Genomic DNA, 20000 nt, shown 5'->3' with positions numbered 1-20000 from the left:
CGATTTGGTATTACGAGCAACCACTTGACAGTACGTGTTCAGTCTCTTACTTTCCGACATCTCGCTGCTAATCAGCATGCCGCCGCCACGGACGTCTCCGCCCTCTGACCTGCACGGCACTGGCATCCTGTGGCGACGAGCGCACGCTTCAAAAACACTGTTGTTATCCCAAGAGGACGCCAAGGGCACGTCCCTCCTTCCCTTACTTCCCTTCGGAGACATTGTATTGTTTTCTACCGAAGAGACTTACAGACAACGCCTCTCTCCGTGGCAAAGTGGTCGTCTTTCTGCCACACACCGACGACATAACAGTCACGCTTTTAGTCTATAATCGCTTCTTTTCTGTCCCCTCAACTCCCACTCTCAGACAAAAATGACCCCTCTTATCCCACTAAATGTTATTTTTCTTGTGCATCATAATACTGTCCTCATTTTGTAAACACCTTTTCATAGGTCCCCCTAATCAAACAGAAGATGCTGCAGTTTTATATGAAGCCCAGGAATATTAAGCTGGATTCATGAAGCAAGGACTTGTGCCTTTGCAAAGAGAAATAGGGACCTCTAGTGGTCGTTTAGGTTGGTGCACCTCTCCCATAAAACGACAAACTAGAGATAAAATGCTCATTCAAAAAACTATAAATAAATGAACATAAACACTCTAAAAAATGTAAATCAAATATACTGTACATACCTATAAAAGTGATTAGTATATGCATTAATCAATTATTAAAATTAAATATATAAAGTAAAAATAGTGAAAATAAGTCACTTTAAATTAATTGAAAATTAAATATATCTTCGAAGATGAACACTTAAGTACAATGTGTATCATAATGAAATTGTAGACTATAAATAAATAAAAATATAATAATTTTTGACATTCAACCCTAGATACCGTGATTGTTTTAATTTATTATTTCAATACGGGGGTCGGCAACGCGTGGCTTTCGAGCCACAAGCGGCTCTTTAGCGCCGCCCTAGTGGCTCCCCTGGAGCTTTTTCAAAAATGTATGAAAATGGAAAAAGATTAAGAAATAAATGTATTTTTGGTTTTAATATGGTTTCTTTAGGACAGGGGTGTCCAAAGTGCGGCCCGGGGGCCATTTGCGGCCCGCAGCAAATTGTTTACCGGCCCGCCACACATTCTGCAAAAATTGCAAAATTGATAATATTGCAAAAATTTAAAAAAACATTTAAAAAAGTGGAATGAGGTGAAATCTAACAAGAAAAAGTTGCAATGTTGACACAAAGCTGTGATGCAGGCTGTTTTTTTTCTTTTGTCTTTGTTTATTTTTCTTTTTTTTGCCATTGCTAAAAAAAAAAAAAAAAAGACTAAAAATCTATGTTATAATGAATTATTACTTAAAAAATATCACTTTAAAATGTTTTATGTGGAAAAAATATTGCATATATTGTGTGGTTGCCATAAAAAAACAAAGTTTTATTTGACAAAAGAGCATAATACAAACAAAATAATAGTTCAAACGTAGAATCGACAGATATATCTGAAGTTGATCTCGTAATTTAAGAGTTAAAAGTAAAAAAAAACTAATAAATGTATCACTTTATGAGTTGGGGACCTTTTGGATCCCAAATATATTTAGTAGGATTATATTTAACTTTTCACTGTGATTACTCACAAATTTTAAAGAATTAAAATCAATGGTGTCCTGCATTATTGATCTTTTAGGGCTCTAATTACTAAATACTGCATATTTCAGTTTTACTATAAAAAACAAAGTTCTCTGACAGAAAAGGCATAAAACCTTTTTTTTTTTTTAACTTTATATCAACCTCAAGTTGATATAGAGATTTACTGTAAGCGTTAAATAAAAAATAATAATAATAATTTGACTTATTTTGAACAGTTTAATGACTGAGACCCTTTATGGTCCCCGGGAGCCCTAAAAGTAAAAAAAAAAAAAAAAAAATCCATATATTTTGTTAAGGTTTGAAAATGAAAAATATCAAAATGGCCCCCGCATGCTTAAATTTTTCCGTGTGCGGCCCTCAGTGGAAAAAGTTTGGACACCCCTGCTGTAGGAGGACAAACATGACATAAACCTTCTTAATTGTCAGAAATCCCACTGTTTATGTTAAAGATCGGTAGGTTGTGAGTTCAAACCCCGGCCGAGTTAAACCAAAGACTATAAAAATGGGACCCATTACCTCCCTGCTTGGCACTCAGCATCATGGGTTGGAATTGGGGGTTAAATCACCAAAAATGATTCCCGGGCGCGGCCACCGCTGCTGCTCACTGCTCCCCGCACCGCCCAGGGGGTGATCAAGGGTGATGGGTCAAATGCAGAGAATAATTTCGCCACACCTCGTGTGTGTGTGACAATCATTGGTACTTTAACTTTAACTTAACATGCTTCACTGATGAGTGTATTTGGCTCGCGACATTTTGTCCTAATCTCGGAAGTCCTTGAACGCACTGTAGTGTGTTTACATGTACAACTTTCCTTGATGCTGCCACAGAAAGACGTGTTTTATGCCACTCCTTCTTTGTCTCTATTTGTCCATCAAACGTTTTATGCTGTGCGCAAATCCACAAAGGTGAGCTTTGTTGATGTTGTTGACTTGTGTGGAGTGCTAATCAGGGATATTTGGTCAGTGCATGACTGCAAGCTAATCGATGCTAATATGCTGTTTATGCTAGCTGTATGTACATATTGCAACATTATGCCTCGTATTTTAGGTATATTTGAGGTCATTTTATTTGTAGTTTCAGTTTTCTTCAACTTAACAACACACATCTTTACCTTTGGTCATTCTGAGCCAGTAATTTCCAGGGGTTGTCACACCCTCTGAAAAGCCTCCGTTTAAGTAATGTTTTCCAATGTTGTAAAAATGTGTAGAGTAAATATTACATTTCAACATTTCTGTCAACGAAGATTTGCGTCAGCCTGCGACACATAGACATTTTGATAGTAGGCTAATATAGCTAATATGGACAATTCCATCATGTGTTGCCTTCATTATAACACTTATATAAGGCTTTACATTTTTGGTTGATTTTTGGTCCAATATAGCTCTTTCGATGTTGTGGGTTGCCGACCCCTGGCGTAACAGTTTATCATATTTTATTTTTAAACTACATTGTACTCACTTTCTGAATTATCTTACTGTATATTAGTAATATACTTAAATAAAAGATATACAGTCGTGGTCAAAAGTGTACATACACTTGTAAAGAACATAATGTCATGGCTGTCTTGCGTTTCCAATCATTTCTACAACTCTTATTGTTTTGTGATAGAGTGATTGGAGCAGGCCTGGCCCTAACCAATCTGGCGCCCTAGGCAAGATTTTAGGTGGCGCCCCCCCCACATCGGCAGTGAAGTGTATATACTCACAAGAAACGAATAGCTTTGTCTTTGACCTTTTTTTTACTTAAAGAAAGCAAATTAACATATTATATGAGAATGTTATGTAATGATTATCTTTAACCGAATCACAGCAGTGCTCAAATTAAAAAACAGCATTCCCTCTCATGTGATATTGCTTAAGTAACATTAATGATGTGCACTTTAACAACTAGGCTTACAACTATACCCAATATATAAAGGGGTGGAAAAGTGACTATTACCTGCAGGGCAAACATTAGCTAACCAGAAGGCAATAACAATGTAAAAAAAAAAACACCTGCTTAAAAGATCTAATACAAATGTCCCTGAGGAATGTAAGGTGGGAGTACTGTAATTACCTAACGTTACATTATTATTTTCCATAACAATTTAGCCCCCTCCACAATATTAACCCGACGTTAAAGCAGAACTAGCTATTTATTGATTAGCAATTGCCGAATCATGTAACATTAGCTTAATGCTAAAAAGCCAGGTTACTATCACATTCTGTAACAGACAAATAATTTCATGTAGGCTAACGTTACCTACCTGCTACCTCTGTCTTTTTCTCGTTTCTCCTCTTCTTTTCTATTTTTTCTTCCCTGGGCACCTGACAGTTTTGGCCGTTTTGACATCTTGTGTTGATTTTTTGGTGGTGACGTCCAAAAAGAGTCATGATACGGAAATTACGCCCCCCCCCCCCTCGCACCGTGCGGGGGGTGGGGGGTGGGGGGGGGGGGGGGTGGGGGGGGGCGTAATGTTGTAACAAATAATATTTCTATTAAATAGGCTTTACTTTGCATTTTAATTAACATGGGATTATCTTTTGTATTTAGAAATAATAGTACCAACTTTTTTTTTTTCTTTTTTTTCTCCAACATTTGTGGCACTGGCGTGGCGCCCCCTGATGGACGGTGCCCTTAGCATTTGCCTATACGGCCTATGCCACGGGCCGGCCCTGGATTGGAGCACATACTTGTTGGTCGCAAAAAAGCATTCATGAAGTTTGGTTCTTTGATGAATGTATTATGGGTCTACTGAAAATGTGAGCAAATCTGCCGGGTCAAAAGTATACATACAGCAATGTTAATATTTGGTGACTTGTCCCTTAGCAAGTTTCACTGCAATAAGGTACTTTTGGTAGCCATCCACAAGCTTCTGGTTCAATTTTTGACCACTCCTCTTGACAAAATTGGTGCAGTTCAGCTATATGTGTTGGTTTTCTGACATGGACTTGTTTCTTCAGCATTGTCCACACGTTTAAGTCGGGACTTTGGGGAGGCCATTCTAAAACCTTAATTCTAGCCTGATTTAGCCATTCCTTTACCACTTTTGATGTGTGTTTGGGGTCATTGTCCTGTTGGAACACCCAACTGACCCCAAGACCCAACCTCAGGGCTGATGATTTTAGGTTGTCCTGAAGAATTTGGAGGTAATCCTCCTTTTACTCTCTGTAAAGCGCCAGTTCCATTGGCAGCAAAACAGGCCCAGAGCATAATACTACCACCACCATGCTTGATGGTAGGGATGGTGTTCCTGGGATTAAATGCTTAATTTGTTCTTTTTCCCAGAAGCTTGTGGATGGCTATAAGCGCCTTATTGCAGTGAAACTTGCCAAGGCACATGTAACCAAATATTAACATTTCTGTATATATATGTTTGACCCAGCAGATTTGGTCACATTTTCAGTAGACCCATAATAAATTCATGAAATAACCAAACTTCATGAATGTTTTTTTGTGACCATGTGCTCCAATCACTCTATCATAGTATTATAATGAATACTACTACTAAATACTATACTAATAATACATGTTATATGTCCTATTTTTTGTAGACCACTTATTAAGACATTTTAACGCACAATGTGTTTCTAATTATTTGATTTTAGTATTTTAAAGACAATAATCATCACATGCTTTTGTTTAATTGCATTGTGGTCACTAGATATTTTTATAGTATTTTATTCATGCATTTTTCCTTGCGTGGGAGAAATGGAATGGTGCTTTTGCTACATACGCTCCATTTTAAACAATACAATAGTAATCATAAATACAGTATGATAAACATTCAACAACAACAACAAAAAAACACCACTTGGCATCGTTAAATATTCCGTTTGTGTCGCTCATTAGCAGATGAGACAGAAGAGACACCCGTTCGCACAATGAGTTCATTGTGCCGCCTTGTGCCAAGGATTTGCATGTGTATGGAGTACTTAGTTACTTTGGGAATTAGAAGGTCTTTGTCACCATGAAGGTCCACAGTGGCAGCTTCCACGTGGCTGCCGGACGGCTTACAATTGCACTAACACCATGAGATCCAGGCATTGTGGCAAAGACCTGTTGACGCTGAATTGTATTAGGAGGCAGAAGGACGTGGAGTGTGATCCCACTCGGGACTACGCGGTGTAAACACCAACTATTGTTCCACTGCATCAAGAGAAGAGTTGCGAAGGCTGCTTGCAACAATGTCATGTAAGACAATTAGTCTCATCAGGCACGGATTTGTCGACGTATGTTTTTCATCTGGAGACAGAAGATGTTTAAAGAGGACACGATGTATAAACTTCAAATCAGAAGTATTTATTCCCTATTGGATACAGTTCTTGTACAATTTGTCTGAGCGCTATCTGTCCCTAGTAGCGTTTGATACGGCGACTTACACAGGGCTGTCGGGAGGCGCCCTCCCCGCCAAGATACAGTTGAACTCATAAGTTTACATACCCTGGGACACCCTGAGAAAAATCCACAAATAACTTCGGCTGGAATACAGGACTATCTGAAAAATTGTGGTGTGGCTGTTTCAAGATGCACAAAAAGGAGGCACTTGAAGAAAAATGGGCTGCGTGGTCGAGTCGCCAGAAGAAAGCCATTTCTGCGCAAATGTCATAAAGTATCCCGCTTACATTACGCCAAACAGCACAGAGACAAGCCTCAAAACTTCTGGAACAAAGTAATTTGGAGTGATGGCTTTCTTCTGGCGACTCGACCATGCATCCCATTTTTCTTCAAGTGCCTCCTTGTTGTGCATCTTGAAACAACCACACCACAATTTTTCAGATAGTCCTGTATTTCAGCTGAAGTTATTTGTGGATTTTTCTTTGCATCTCGAACAATTTTCCTGGCAGTTGTGGCTGAAATCTTTGCTGGTCTACCTGAATCCCTCATTTTCCACTTCTTAATCAGCGTTTGAACACTGCTGATTGGCATTCCCAATTCCTTGGATATCTTTTTATACCCCTTTCCTGTTTTATGCAGTTCAATTACCTTTTCTCGTAGATCCTTTGACAATTCTTTTGCCTTCCCCATGACTCTGAATCCAGAAACATCTGTGCAGCACTGGATGAAAGATGCAATGGTCTGTCAGAAGCCCAAAATGCCCAATTTGTCGACGTATGTTTTTCATCTGGAGACAGAAGATGTTTAAAGAGGACACGATGTATAAACTTAAAATCAGAAGTATTTATTCCCTATTGGATACAGTTCTTGTACAATTTGTCTGAGCGCTATCTGTCCCTAGTAGCGTTTGATACGGCGACTTACACAGGGCTGTCCGGAGGCGCCCTCCCCGCCAAGATACAGTTGAACTCATAAGTTTACATACCCTGGGACACCCTGAGAAAAATCCACAAATAACTTCGGCTGAAATACAGGACTATCTGAAAAATTGTGGTGTGGCTGTTTCAAGATGCACAATAAGGAGGCACTTGAAGAAAAATGGGCTGCGTGGTCGAGTCGCCAGAAGAAAGCCATTTCTGCGCAAATGTCATAAAGTATCCCGCTTACATAACGCCAAACAGCACAGAGACAAGCCTCAAAACTTCTGGAACAAAGTCATTTGGAGTGATGGCTTTCTTCTGGCGACTCGACCATGCATCCCATTTTTCTTCAAGTGCCTCCTTATTGTGCATCTTGAAACAACCACACCACAATTTTTCAGATAGTCCTGTATTTCAGCTGAAGTTATTTGTGGATTTTTCTTTGCATCTCGAACAATTTTCCTGGCAGTTGTGGCTGAAATCTTTGCTGGTCTACCTGAATCCCTCATTTTCCACTTCTTAATCAGCGTTTGAACACTGCTGATTGGCATTCCCAATTCCTTGGATATCTTTTTATACCCCTTTCCTGTTTTATGCAGTTCAATTACCTTTTCTCGTAGATCCTTTGACAATTATTTTGCCTTCCCCATGACTCTGAATCCAGAAACATCTGTGCAGCACTGGATGAAAGATGCAATGGTCTGTCAGAAGCCCAAAATGCCCAATTTGTCGACGTATGTTTTTCATCTGGAGACAGAAGATGTTTAAAGAGGACACGATGTATAAACTTCAAATCAGAAGTATTTATTCCCTATTGGATACAGTTCTTGTACAATTTGTCTGAGCGCTATCTGTCCCTAGTAGCGTTTGATACGGCGACTTACACAGGGCTGTCCGGAGGCGCCCTCCCCGCCAAGATACAGTTGAGCTCATAAGTTTACATACCCTGGGACACCCTGAGAAAAATCCACAAATAACTTCGGCTGAAATACAGGACTATCTGAAAAATTGTGGTGTGGCTGTTTCAAGATGCACAATAAGGAGGCACTTGAAGAAAAATGGGCTGCATGGTCGAGTCGCCAGAAGAAAGCCATTTCTGCGCAAATGTCATAAAGTATCCCGCTTACATTACGCCAAACAGCACAGAGACAAGCCTCAAAACTTCTGGAAAAAAGTAATTTGGAGTGATGGCTTTCTTCTGGCGACTCGACCATGCATCCCATTTTTCTTCAAGTGCCTCCTTATTGTGCATCTTGAAACAACCACACCACAATTTTTCAGATAGTCCTGTATTTCAGCTGAAGTTATTTGTGGATTTTTCTTTGCATCTCGAACAATTTTCCTGGCAGTTGTGGCTGAAATCTTTGCTGGTCTACCTGAATCCCTCATTTTCCACTTCTTAATCAGCGTTTGAACACTGCTGATTGGCATTCCCAATTCCTTGGATATCTTTTTATACCCCTTTCCTGTTTTATGCAGTTCAATTACCTTTTCTCGTAGATCCTTTGACAATTCTTTTGCCTTCCCCATGACTCTGAATCCAGAAACATCTGTGCAGCACTGGATGAAAGATGCAATGGTCTGTCAGAAGCCCAAAATGCCCAATTTGTCGACGTATGTTTTTCATCTGGAGACAGAAGATGTTTAAAGAGGACACGATGTATAAACTTAAAATCAGAAGTATTTATTCCCTATTGGATACAGTTCTTGTACAATTTGTCTGAGCGCTATCTGTCCCTAGTAGCGTTTGATACGGCGACTTACACAGGGCTGTCCGGAGGCGCCCTCCCCGCCAAGATACAGTTGAACTCATAAGTTTACATACCCTGGGACACCCTGAGAAAAATCCACAAATAACTTCGGCTGAAATACAGGACTATCTGAAAAATTGTGGTGTGGCTGTTTCAAGATGCACAATAAGGAGGCACTTGAAGAAAAATGGGCTGCGTGGTCGAGTCGCCAGAAGAAAGCCATTTCTGCGCAAATGTCATAAAGTATCCCGCTTACATAACGCCAAACAGCACAGAGACAAGCCTCAAAACTTCTGGAACAAAGTCATTTGGAGTGATGGCTTTCTTCTGGCGACTCGACCATGCATCCCATTTTTCTTCAAGTGCCTCCTTATTGTGCATCTTGAAACAACCACACCACAATTTTTCAGATAGTCCTGTATTTCAGCTGAAGTTATTTGTGGATTTTTCTTTGCATCTCGAACAATTTTCCTGGCAGTTGTGGCTGAAATCTTTGCTGGTCTACCTGAATCCCTCATTTTCCACTTCTTAATCAGCGTTTGAACACTGCTGATTGGCATTCCCAATTCCTTGGATATCTTTTTATACCCCTTTCCTGTTTTATGCAGTTCAATTACCTTTTCTCGTAGATCCTTTGACAATTATTTTGCCTTCCCCATGACTCTGAATCCAGAAACATCTGTGCAGCACTGGATGAAAGATGCAATGGTCTGTCAGAAGCCCAAAATGCCCAATTTGTCGACGTATGTTTTTCATCTGGAGACAGAAGATGTTTAAAGAGGACACGATGTATAAACTTCAAATCAGAAGTATTTATTCCCTATTGGATACAGTTCTTGTACAATTTGTCTGAGCGCTATCTGTCCCTAGTAGCGTTTGATACGGCGACTTACACAGGGCTGTCCGGAGGCGCCCTCCCCGCCAAGATACAGTTGAGCTCATAAGTTTACATACCCTGGGACACCCTGAGAAAAATCCACAAATAACTTCGGCTGAAATACAGGACTATCTGAAAAATTGTGGTGTGGCTGTTTCAAGATGCACAATAAGGAGGCACTTGAAGAAAAATGGGCTGCATGGTCGAGTCGCCAGAAGAAAGCCATTTCTGCGCAAATGTCATAAAGTATCCCGCTTACATTACGCCAAACAGCACAGAGACAAGCCTCAAAACTTCTGGAAAAAAGTAATTTGGAGTGATGGCTTTCTTCTGGCGACTCGACCATGCATCCCATTTTTCTTCAAGTGCCTCCTTATTGTGCATCTTGAAACAACCACACCACAATTTTTCAGATAGTCCTGTATTTCAGCTGAAGTTATTTGTGGATTTTTCTTTGCATCTCGAACAATTTTCCTGGCAGTTGTGGCTGAAATCTTTGCTGGTCTACCTGAATCCCTCATTTTCCACTTCTTAATCAGCGTTTGAACACTGCTGATTGGCATTCCCAATTCCTTGGATATCTTTTTATACCCCTTTCCTGTTTTATGCAGTTCAATTACCTTTTCTCGTAGATCCTTTGACAATTCTTTTGCCTTCCCCATGACTCTGAATCCAGAAACATCTGTGCAGCACTGGATGAAAGATGCAATGGTCTGTCAGAAGCCCAAAATGCCCAATTTGTCGACGTATGTTTTTCATCTGGAGACAGAAGATGTTTAAAGAGGACACGATGTATAAACTTAAAATCAGAAGTATTTATTCCCTATTGGATACAGTTCTTGTACAATTTGTCTGAGCGCTATCTGTCCCTAGTAGCGTTTGATACGGCGACTTACACAGGGCTGTCCGGAGGCGCCCTCCCCGCCAAGATACAGTTGAACTCATAAGTTTACATACCCTGGGACACCCTGAGAAAAATCCACAAATAACTTCGGCTGAAATACAGGACTATCTGAAAAATTGTGGTGTGGCTGTTTCAAGATGCACAATAAGGAGGCACTTGAAGAAAAATGGGCTGCGTGGTCGAGTCGCCAGAAGAAAGCCATTTCTGCGCAAATGTCATAAAGTATCCCGCTTACATAACGCCAAACAGCACAGAGACAAGCCTCAAAACTTCTGGAACAAAGTCATTTGGAGTGATGGCTTTCTTCTGGCGACTCGACCATGCATCCCATTTTTCTTCAAGTGCCTCCTTATTGTGCATCTTGAAACAACCACACCACAATTTTTCAGATAGTCCTGTATTTCAGCTGAAGTTATTTGTGGATTTTTCTTTGCATCTCGAACAATTTTCCTGGCAGTTGTGGCTGAAATCTTTGCTGGTCTACCTGAATCCCTCATTTTCCACTTCTTAATCAGCGTTTGAACACTGCTGATTGGCATTCCCAATTCCTTGGATATCTTTTTATACCCCTTTCCTGTTTTATGCAGTTCAATTACCTTTTCTCGTAGATCCTTTGACAATTATTTTGCCTTCCCCATGACTCTGAATCCAGAAACATCTGTGCAGCACTGGATGAAAGATGCAATGGTCTGTCAGAAGCCCAAAATGCCCAATTTGTCGACGTATGTTTTTCATCTGGAGACAGAAGATGTTTAAAGAGGACACGATGTATAAACTTCAAATCAGAAGTATTTATTCCCTATTGGATACAGTTCTTGTACAATTTGTCTGAGCGCTATCTGTCCCTAGTAGCGTTTGATACGGCGACTTACACAGGGCTGTCCGGAGGCGCCCTCCCCGCCAAGATACAGTTGAGCTCATAAGTTTACATACCCTGGGACACCCTGAGAAAAATCCACAAATAACTTCGGCTGAAATACAGGACTATCTGAAAAATTGTGGTGTGGCTGTTTCAAGATGCACAATAAGGAGGCACTTGAAGAAAAATGGGCTGCGTGGTCGAGTCGCCAGAAGAAAGCCATTTCTGCGCAAATGTCATAAAGTATCCCGCTTACATAACGCCAAACAGCACAGAGACAAGCCTCAAAACTTCTGGAACAAAGTCATTTGGAGTGATGGCTTTCTTCTGGCGACTCGACCATGCATCCCATTTTTCTTCAAGTGCCTCCTTATTGTGCATCTTGAAACAACCACACCACAATTTTTCAGATAGTCCTGTATTTCAGCTGAAGTTATTTGTGGATTTTTCTTTGCATCTCGAACAATTTTCCTGGCAGTTGTGGCTGAAATCTTTGCTGGTCTACCTGAATCCCTCATTTTCCACTTCTTAATCAGCGTTTGAACACTGCTGATTGGCATTCCCAATTCCTTGGATATCTTTTTATACCCCTTTCCTGTTTTATGCAGTTCAATTACCTTTTCTCGTAGATCCTTTGACAATTATTTTGCCTTCCCCATGACTCTGAATCCAGAAACATCTGTGCAGCACTGGATGAAAGATGCAATGGTCTGTCAGAAGCCCAAAATGCCCAATTTGTCGACGTATGTTTTTCATCTGGAGACAGAAGATGTTTAAAGAGGACACGATGTATAAACTTCAAATCAGAAGTATTTATTCCCTATTGGATACAGTTCTTGTACAATTTGTCTGAGCGCTATCTGTCCCTAGTAGCGTTTGATACGGCGACTTACACAGGGCTGTCCGGAGGCGCCCTCCCCGCCAAGATACAGTTGAGCTCATAAGTTTACATACCCTGGGACACCCTGAGAAAAATCCACAAATAAATTCGGCTGAAATACAGGACTATCTGAAAAATTGTGGTGTGGCTGTTTCAAGATGCACAATAAGGAGGCACTTGAAGAAAAATGGGCTGCGTGGTCGAGTCGCCAGAAGAAAGCCATTTCTGCGCAAATGTCATAAAGTATCCCGCTTACATAACGCCAAACAGCACAGAGACAAGCCTCAAAACTTCTGGAACAAAGTCATTTGGAGTGATGGCTTTCTTCTGGCGACTCGACCATGCATCCCATTTTTCTTCAAGTGCCTCCTTATTGTGCATCTTGAAACAACCACACCACAATTTTTCAGATAGTCCTGTATTTCAGCTGAAGTTATTTGTGGATTTTTCTTTGCATCTCGAACAATTTTCCTGGCAGTTGTGGCTGAAATCTTTGCTGGTCTACCTGAATCCCTCATTTTCCACTTCTTAATCAGCGTTTGAACACTGCTGATTGGCATTCCCAATTCCTTGGATATCTTTTTATACCCCTTTCCTGTTTTATGCAGTTCAATTACCTTTTCTCGTAGATCCTTTGACAATTATTTTGCCTTCCCCATGACTCTGAATCCAGAAACATCTGTGCAGCACTGGATGAAAGATGCAATGGTCTGTCAGAAGCCCAAAATGCCCAATTTGTCGACGTATGTTTTTCATCTGGAGACAGAAGATGTTTAAAGAGGACACGATGTATAAACTTCAAATCAGAAGTATTTATTCCCTATTGGATACAGTTCTTGTACAATTTGTCTGAGCGCTATCTGTCCCTAGTAGCGTTTGATACGGCGACTTACACAGGGCTGTCCGGAGGCGCCCTCCCCACCAAGATACAGTTGAACTCATAAGTTTACCTACCCTGGGACACCCTGAGAAAAATCCACAAATAACTTCGGCTGAAATACAGGACTATCTGAAAAATGGTGGTGTGGCTGTTTCAAGATGCACAAAAAGGAGGCACTTGAAGAAAAATGGGCTGCATGGTCGAGTCGCCAGAAGAAAGCCATTTCTGCGCAAATGTCATAAAGTATCCCGCTTACATTACGCCAAACAGCACAGAGACAAGCCTCAAAACTTCTGGAACAAAGTAATTTGGAGTGATGGCTTTCTTCTGGCGACTCGACCATGCATCCCATTTTTCTTCAAGTGCCTCCTTATTGTGCATCTTGAAACAACCACACCACAATTTTTCAGATAGTCCTGTATTTCAGCTGAAGTTATTTGTGGATTTTTCTTTGCATCTCGAACAATTTTCCTGGCAGTTGTGGCTGAAATCTTTGCTGGTCTACCTGAATCCCTCATTTTCCACTTCTTAGCCAGCGTTTGAACACTGCTGATTGGCATTCCCAATTCCTTGGATATCTTTTTATACCCCTTTCCTGTTTTATGCAGTTCAATTACCTTTTCTCGTAGATCCTTTGACAATTCTTTTGCCTTCCCCATGACTCTGAATCCAGAAACATCTGTGCAGCACTGGATGAAAGATGCAATGGTCTGTCAGAAGCCCAAAAAGTCACTGACCTTTTATACACACGCACTAATTACAAACAAACAGGTCACATGTGAAGATTGGAACCTTGATTAGCCATTCAAACCTGTTTGTATCAACTTTTGTGCATGTTATCAGATCAAAGTCACTGGGGTATGTAAACTTTTGATCAGGGTCATTTTGGTACTTTCTTTTGTCATTTTGATTTAAAAAGAGTAAACACAGTTGTTTGCCAATAAATACCTCCACACAACCATTACGCATGAGTGGAAGAAAGGTTTTTGTGTTATCATTCATATTCTCTGAAGAATGGCCAAGAAATCATAAATTCTCCCAGGGTATGTAAACTTATGAGCACGACTGTACATCACAATGTATGAATATGCAATGAGGTGTCTGCTTCCAGGGGTGAAATCGTACTCTGCCTTCTCTTTCCTGGAATCCGACTTCATATCTGGTGTTGTCCTTCAGACCTCGGCGAAGAAGCCACATCAACAGTAGCAAGAATGTGGACGATTAAGAGTGAACGTGAACGTGAACTTGGATCCAGTTTCAACTGGAACTTTGAGGATATGATTAGTTGCACGGCCTATTCTAAGCATATATATACTAAACATTTCTTAATCACTTCATCATCTTAATTATATCCCAACATAATACATCCCGACGGATTTAAAAAAATGTATCCCATCTGCTTTAACTTCTCTTGACTGTTATTCATTACGATAACGCTTCAGACAGAAGGTTTGCCATTTACGGGCCCTCCCATTGCCGCGAGGAAGCTCAGTTTGTTGGGGGTTTAATGAGCACACACGGGTCCTGAATGATAGATGAGTAAATAAAAACACAAGGAGAAACACAATCCACCTATATGTTTTTGCTCCACATATAACTTACACAAACGTGTGTGAGTGACAGGAAGAAAAGCTCGCTTGCTCAACTGTATATTTTTCAGACTCTTTTTCAGGGAATACATTTAATTACATGGTACAATGAACCAATCAAAACCAATTTCATATTAAGTACGTGATTACTCCAAACGTACAGCATGAAGCGGAACTGGGTACAATAAATTGTCTAAATTTTATGAAACAGGTTGTTTTTTTTGTCAACTTACAAAAACAAAATGGTAATTTCAGACAATGATAAAATTAATTAGGGATAAATAAAAAATACCAATTGAACCATGAAAACCAATGTCTTATTAATTACCTAAAACTACTACTACTACTACAAATTACCTAAATCGGACTGGACACTGGCCGAGAGTTAGTGGGCGGCCGAGGGTGGAGTCGGCTCTCTTGGTTGCTTTGTTGGGTCTGCTCCTTATGGATAAATAAAAAATACCAATTGAACAATGAAAACCAATGTCTTATTAATTACCTAAGACTACCACTACTACTACTACAAATTACCTAAATCAGACTGGACACTGGCCGAGAGTTAGTGGGCGGCCGAGGGTGGAGTCGGCTCTCTTGGTTGCTTTGTTGGGTCTGCTCCTTATGGATAAATAAAAAATACCAATTGAACAATGAAAACCAATGTCTTATTAATTACCTAAGACTACTACTACTACTACTACAAATTACCTAAATCAGACTGGACACTGGCCGAGAGTTAGTGGGCGGCCGAGGGTGGAGTCGGCTCTCTTGGTTGCTTTGTTGGGTCTGCTCCTTATGGATAAATAAAAAATACCAATTGAACAATGAAAACCAATGTCTTATTAATTACCTAAGACTACTACTACTACTACTACTACAAATTACCTAAATCAGACTGGACACTGGCCGAGAGTTAGTGGGCGGCCGAGGGTGGAGTCGGCTCTCTCGGTTGCTTTGTTGGGTCTGCTCCTTATGGATAAATAAAAAATACCAATTGAACAATGAAAACCAATGTCTTATTAATTACCTAAGACTACTACTACTACTACTACAAATTACCTAAATCAGACTGGACACTGGCCGAGAGTTAGTGGGCGGCCGAGGGTGGAGTTGGCTCTCTTGGTTGCTTTGTTGGGTCTGCTCCTTATGGATAAATAAAAAATACCAATTGAACAATGAAAACCAATGTCTTATTAATTACCTAAGACTACTACTACTACTACTACAAATTACCTAAATCAGACTGGACACTGGCCGAGAGTTAGTGGGCGGCCGAGGGTGGAGTCGGCTCTCTTGGTTGCTTTGTTGGGTCTGCTCCTGTCTCTGGCCATGCTCCCCCCACCCCAGCAGACGATGGCGTGGAACACCACAGAGGCCACCACAGTGTATATGTTTTGATTTTGTTATTATTGTTCTACTTTTCGGGCTGTATGTAGAAGTGACTGGTTGCATCAGCTCCTTTGTGTTCTTTGATGTTTCCCTCTTACACACATGTTTATGTGTGCTATGGCTATGAGGTTTTTTTTCCTTGGCCTCAGTCTGGACCCCCTCTCCAGGGGCCCAGGCTTATAGACCGAATATTTTTGTTTTCTCAACAATATCAGCTTCATATGAGAATTGTGTTAAAAATACAAAAAAATCATAAAAACAAATAAAAATCGACTAATTAAAGTTAAACAGCAAATGGATAAAAATCTATCTATCCGTCTTCTTCCGCTTATCCGAGATCGGGTCGCAGGTCCAGAAGCCTAAGCAGAGAAGCCCAGACTCTCCTCTCCCCAGCTTCCCCAGGGGGATTCTGAGGCATTCCCAGACATAGCCTCCCTAACGTGTCCTGGGTTTTCCCCTTTGCCTCCTACCGGTCGGACGTGCCCTAAACACCTCCCCAGGGAACCATCCGGACGGGCATCCAGACCAGATGCTCTAACCACCCCATCTGGCTCCTCTCCATGTGGTGGAGCAGCGGCTTTACGCTGAGCTCTTCTTGAATGACAGAACTTCTCAATCCATGGATGAAAATAAATACCGTATTTAAGCCGCACTCACCAAACTGTAGAAGAAATAAATATTTTTGCAAAAGGTAGTGGCACTGCAGATGTATACCGGTACGAAAAAACATTTGTAAACGTTTATTTGCATACCTATTTTTTTTTCCCAAAGAGTGCCTTTAACACAGCAGTAAAACGGCTGCTCAAACAAAACAGAAGTCATCGTCATGGACCCAGTAGCTGCTCCAATCAGCTAAACAGACTCAATAAGTCCACGGTAAAGTTTTGGTGAATTTACTGAGGAATTTTGTGTAACCGAAACAATACAAAAATAATGGCTTTGTAAGTTAATAATACTAAAACAGACACTCGTAAACGTGTTAGCATATTAGCTAATGACGTTACCTTGATTACATTACGATAGCACATACAAATATGCATGAAAACACTCCTACGGACATCACACATGTGAGTAAGAATTGTTTTGGTTATATTGTAAAACTTACAAATGTTGCTTGGAGCGATGAATGAAGTATCCATACGGGAAGGCTGTCCACAAGGTTGCGGAGTGTGTTTATAGGAATTTTCCACCATTCTTCCAAAAGTGCATTGGTGAGGTCACACACTGATGTTGATCGAGAAGGCCTGGCTCTCAGTCGCCGTTCTAATTCATCCCAAAGTTGTTCTATCGGGTTCAGGTTAGGACTCTGTGCAGGCCAGTCAAGTTGATTTACACCAGACTCCGTCATTGATGCCTTTATGGACCTTGCTTTGTGCACTGGTGCACAGTCATGTTGAAATTGTCCAAAATGTTTTGGTATCCTGGAGCATTCAAAGTTCCTTTCACTGGAACTTAGGGGCCAAGCCCAACTCCTGAAAAACAACCCCACACCATAATTCCTCCTCCACCAAATTTCACATTCGTTCTCCTGGCAACCTCCAAACCCAGACCCGTCCATCAGATTGCCAGATGGAAAAGCGTGATTCATCACTCCAGAGAACGTGTCTCCACTGCTCTAGAGTCCACTGCATCCGACGCTTTGCATTGGACTTGGTGATGTATGGCTTAGATGCAGCTGCCTGGCCATGGAAACCCATTCCATGAAGCTCTCTGCGTACTGTACGTGGGTTAATTGCCAGGTCACATGAAGTTTGGAGCTCTGTAGCAACTGACTGTGCAGAAAGTCGGCGACCTCTTTGCACTATGCGCTTCACTTGTACTTCCGGTTTGAACCACTAAACAGAAGGAAATACTGTAGACGTTCACCCCGCAGCACCTGCATCGGGCGAACTCGTCCAAAAGATGGCGCCATAGTACAACAATAACACACCTTTTCAGTCGTCTTTGCTTGTGTTTTCCATCCATTTTCTACCTCTTGTGCCTCTTGGGGTGCTGGAGCCTTTCCCAGCTGCACTCGGGCGGAAGGCGGGGTACACCCTGGACAAGTCGCCACCTCGTGGCATGCTTGTTTTTTTTTATGAAAACTATTTGTTGATCACAAAACATTATGGCCACCAGCGAAGATAAATCCATAACTTAACCACACCATTTTATAAGCCACAGGGGTCAAAGCGTAGAAAAAAAAGTAACGGCTTAAAGTCCAGAATTAACCGTGCATATGTTCATTATGTGCTGTCCCTATTTTAAATAAAGAAGAAATAAATCTAAATCAATGAAAACAAATGTCTTATTAATTACATATATACTTATAAGATTATACCCTTATGGAAAGTGAAGTGGGGAAAAAAAAGTACAGTAAATAGTGAAACAATTTAGATATCACAAAACAATTTCTTGTCCATTTTTTCCGAAAACCAAAAAGACAATTCCAGCTTTATATGAGACTTGTGTTAAAATAATAACAAAATAATGATTCATAAATCACCATGGACAAGTCACCACCTCATCGCAGGCTAGTGTTTTATGAAAAATATTTGTTAAATTAAAAACATTATGGCCACAGCGAAGAAAAATCCATAAATTGGCCGCACCATTTTATAAGCCACAGGGTTCAAAGCGTAGAAAATAAGTAACGGCCGTGCATATGTTCATTAATGTGTGCTGTCCCCATTTTATATAAAGAAAAAATACATCTAAATCAATGAAAATAAATGTGTTATTAATTACTTATATACTTCAAAAACGCAATTGTACAAAATGAAGCGGGGAAAAATAGCATGCAGTAAATAGTAAAACCATTTAGATATCACAAAACAATTTCTTGTCCATTTTTCAGAAAACCAAAAAGACAATTCCAGGTTTATATGAGACTTGTGTTAAAAGAATCACAAAATAATGATTAATAAATCACCCTGTACAAGTCGCCACCTCATCGGAGGCTTGTGTTTTATGAAATATTTGTTGAATTAAAAACATTATGGCCACAGCGAAGAAAAATCCATAAATTTGCCGCACCATTTTATAAGCCACAGGGTTCAAAGCGTAGGGAAAAAAAGTAGCGGCTTAAAGTCCATAATTAATCGTGCATATGTTCATTAATATGTGATGTCCCTATTTTAAATAAAGAAGAGATACATCTAAATCAATGAAAACAAATGTCTTGTTAATGGAAAATTAATTGTAGAAAAGGAAGTGGGGAAAAAAAACTTACAGTAAAGAGTAAAACAATTTAGATGCCACAAATTTCTTGTCCATTTTTCTGAAAACCAAAAAGACAATTCCAGCTTTATATGAGACCTGTGTTAGAAGAATAACAAAATAACGATTCATCAATACAAAATACAAACCAACCAATGAAAACCAATATCTTATTTCCTTAATTCCTTAAAATCAAATGTACATAATTAGTGGGGGGAAAAAGTACAGTAAATGGTAAAAAAAAAAAAAAAAAAAAAAAAACTTTTTCTTGACTATTCCCGACAAACAAAACGACAATTTCAGCTTCCATTGAGACTTATTAAAAAATAACAAAACAAATCAAATACAAATGTAATGAAATAGTTGACCAAAGTAGGCACATTTTATTTAATTGTCTTTTTTTTTGAATGACAACATTATTACTCAAAATCTTGGCTAATATTTCAATCTATGTTCCAGGAAGTCCTTAAAGCGACATATGAACTTTTGATCCTGCACGCCGATATAGACCCGACTTCCTTTCAATCAGTGCATTAAGCCCCCGTTATCTCTTCCCAGCTCCTCTTCCTCCCCCTGCTTTGAGTCAGATGTACGTTGCCTCGCAGCAGGCTGAGAAAGCAATGAGAGAGGATGAAACATGGATACCACAAAGAGTGAATCAAAGTCCCCGGAGTGTCCGCGGCACGCGTTTCCTCAGCCTTGCAGAAGTGGATTATTGTGGGGAATAGTTTGCTGCTGCTGCACACCCAGCTCCCAGAATGCAGCGGGACAACTCAAGTCTTTTT

The 20000-nt window shown here is 40.3% G+C and overlaps 1 protein-coding gene across 4 annotated transcripts in view; it reads left to right on the top strand.

The window, feature by feature from the left end:
- LOC133638425 (astrotactin-2-like) overlaps positions 1–20000 on the top strand; it is a 910889-nt gene that overhangs the window by 655098 nt on the left and 235791 nt on the right. The gene's annotated exons all lie outside the window — the stretch shown is intronic.

This window comes from Entelurus aequoreus, linkage group LG21 (genome assembly GCF_033978785.1).
Source record: "Entelurus aequoreus isolate RoL-2023_Sb linkage group LG21, RoL_Eaeq_v1.1, whole genome shotgun sequence".
Lineage (NCBI taxonomy): Eukaryota > Metazoa > Chordata > Actinopteri > Syngnathiformes > Syngnathidae > Entelurus > Entelurus aequoreus.
The sequence above is the reverse complement of the archived record's forward strand: the minus strand, read 5'-3'. Positions and strand labels throughout refer to the sequence as shown.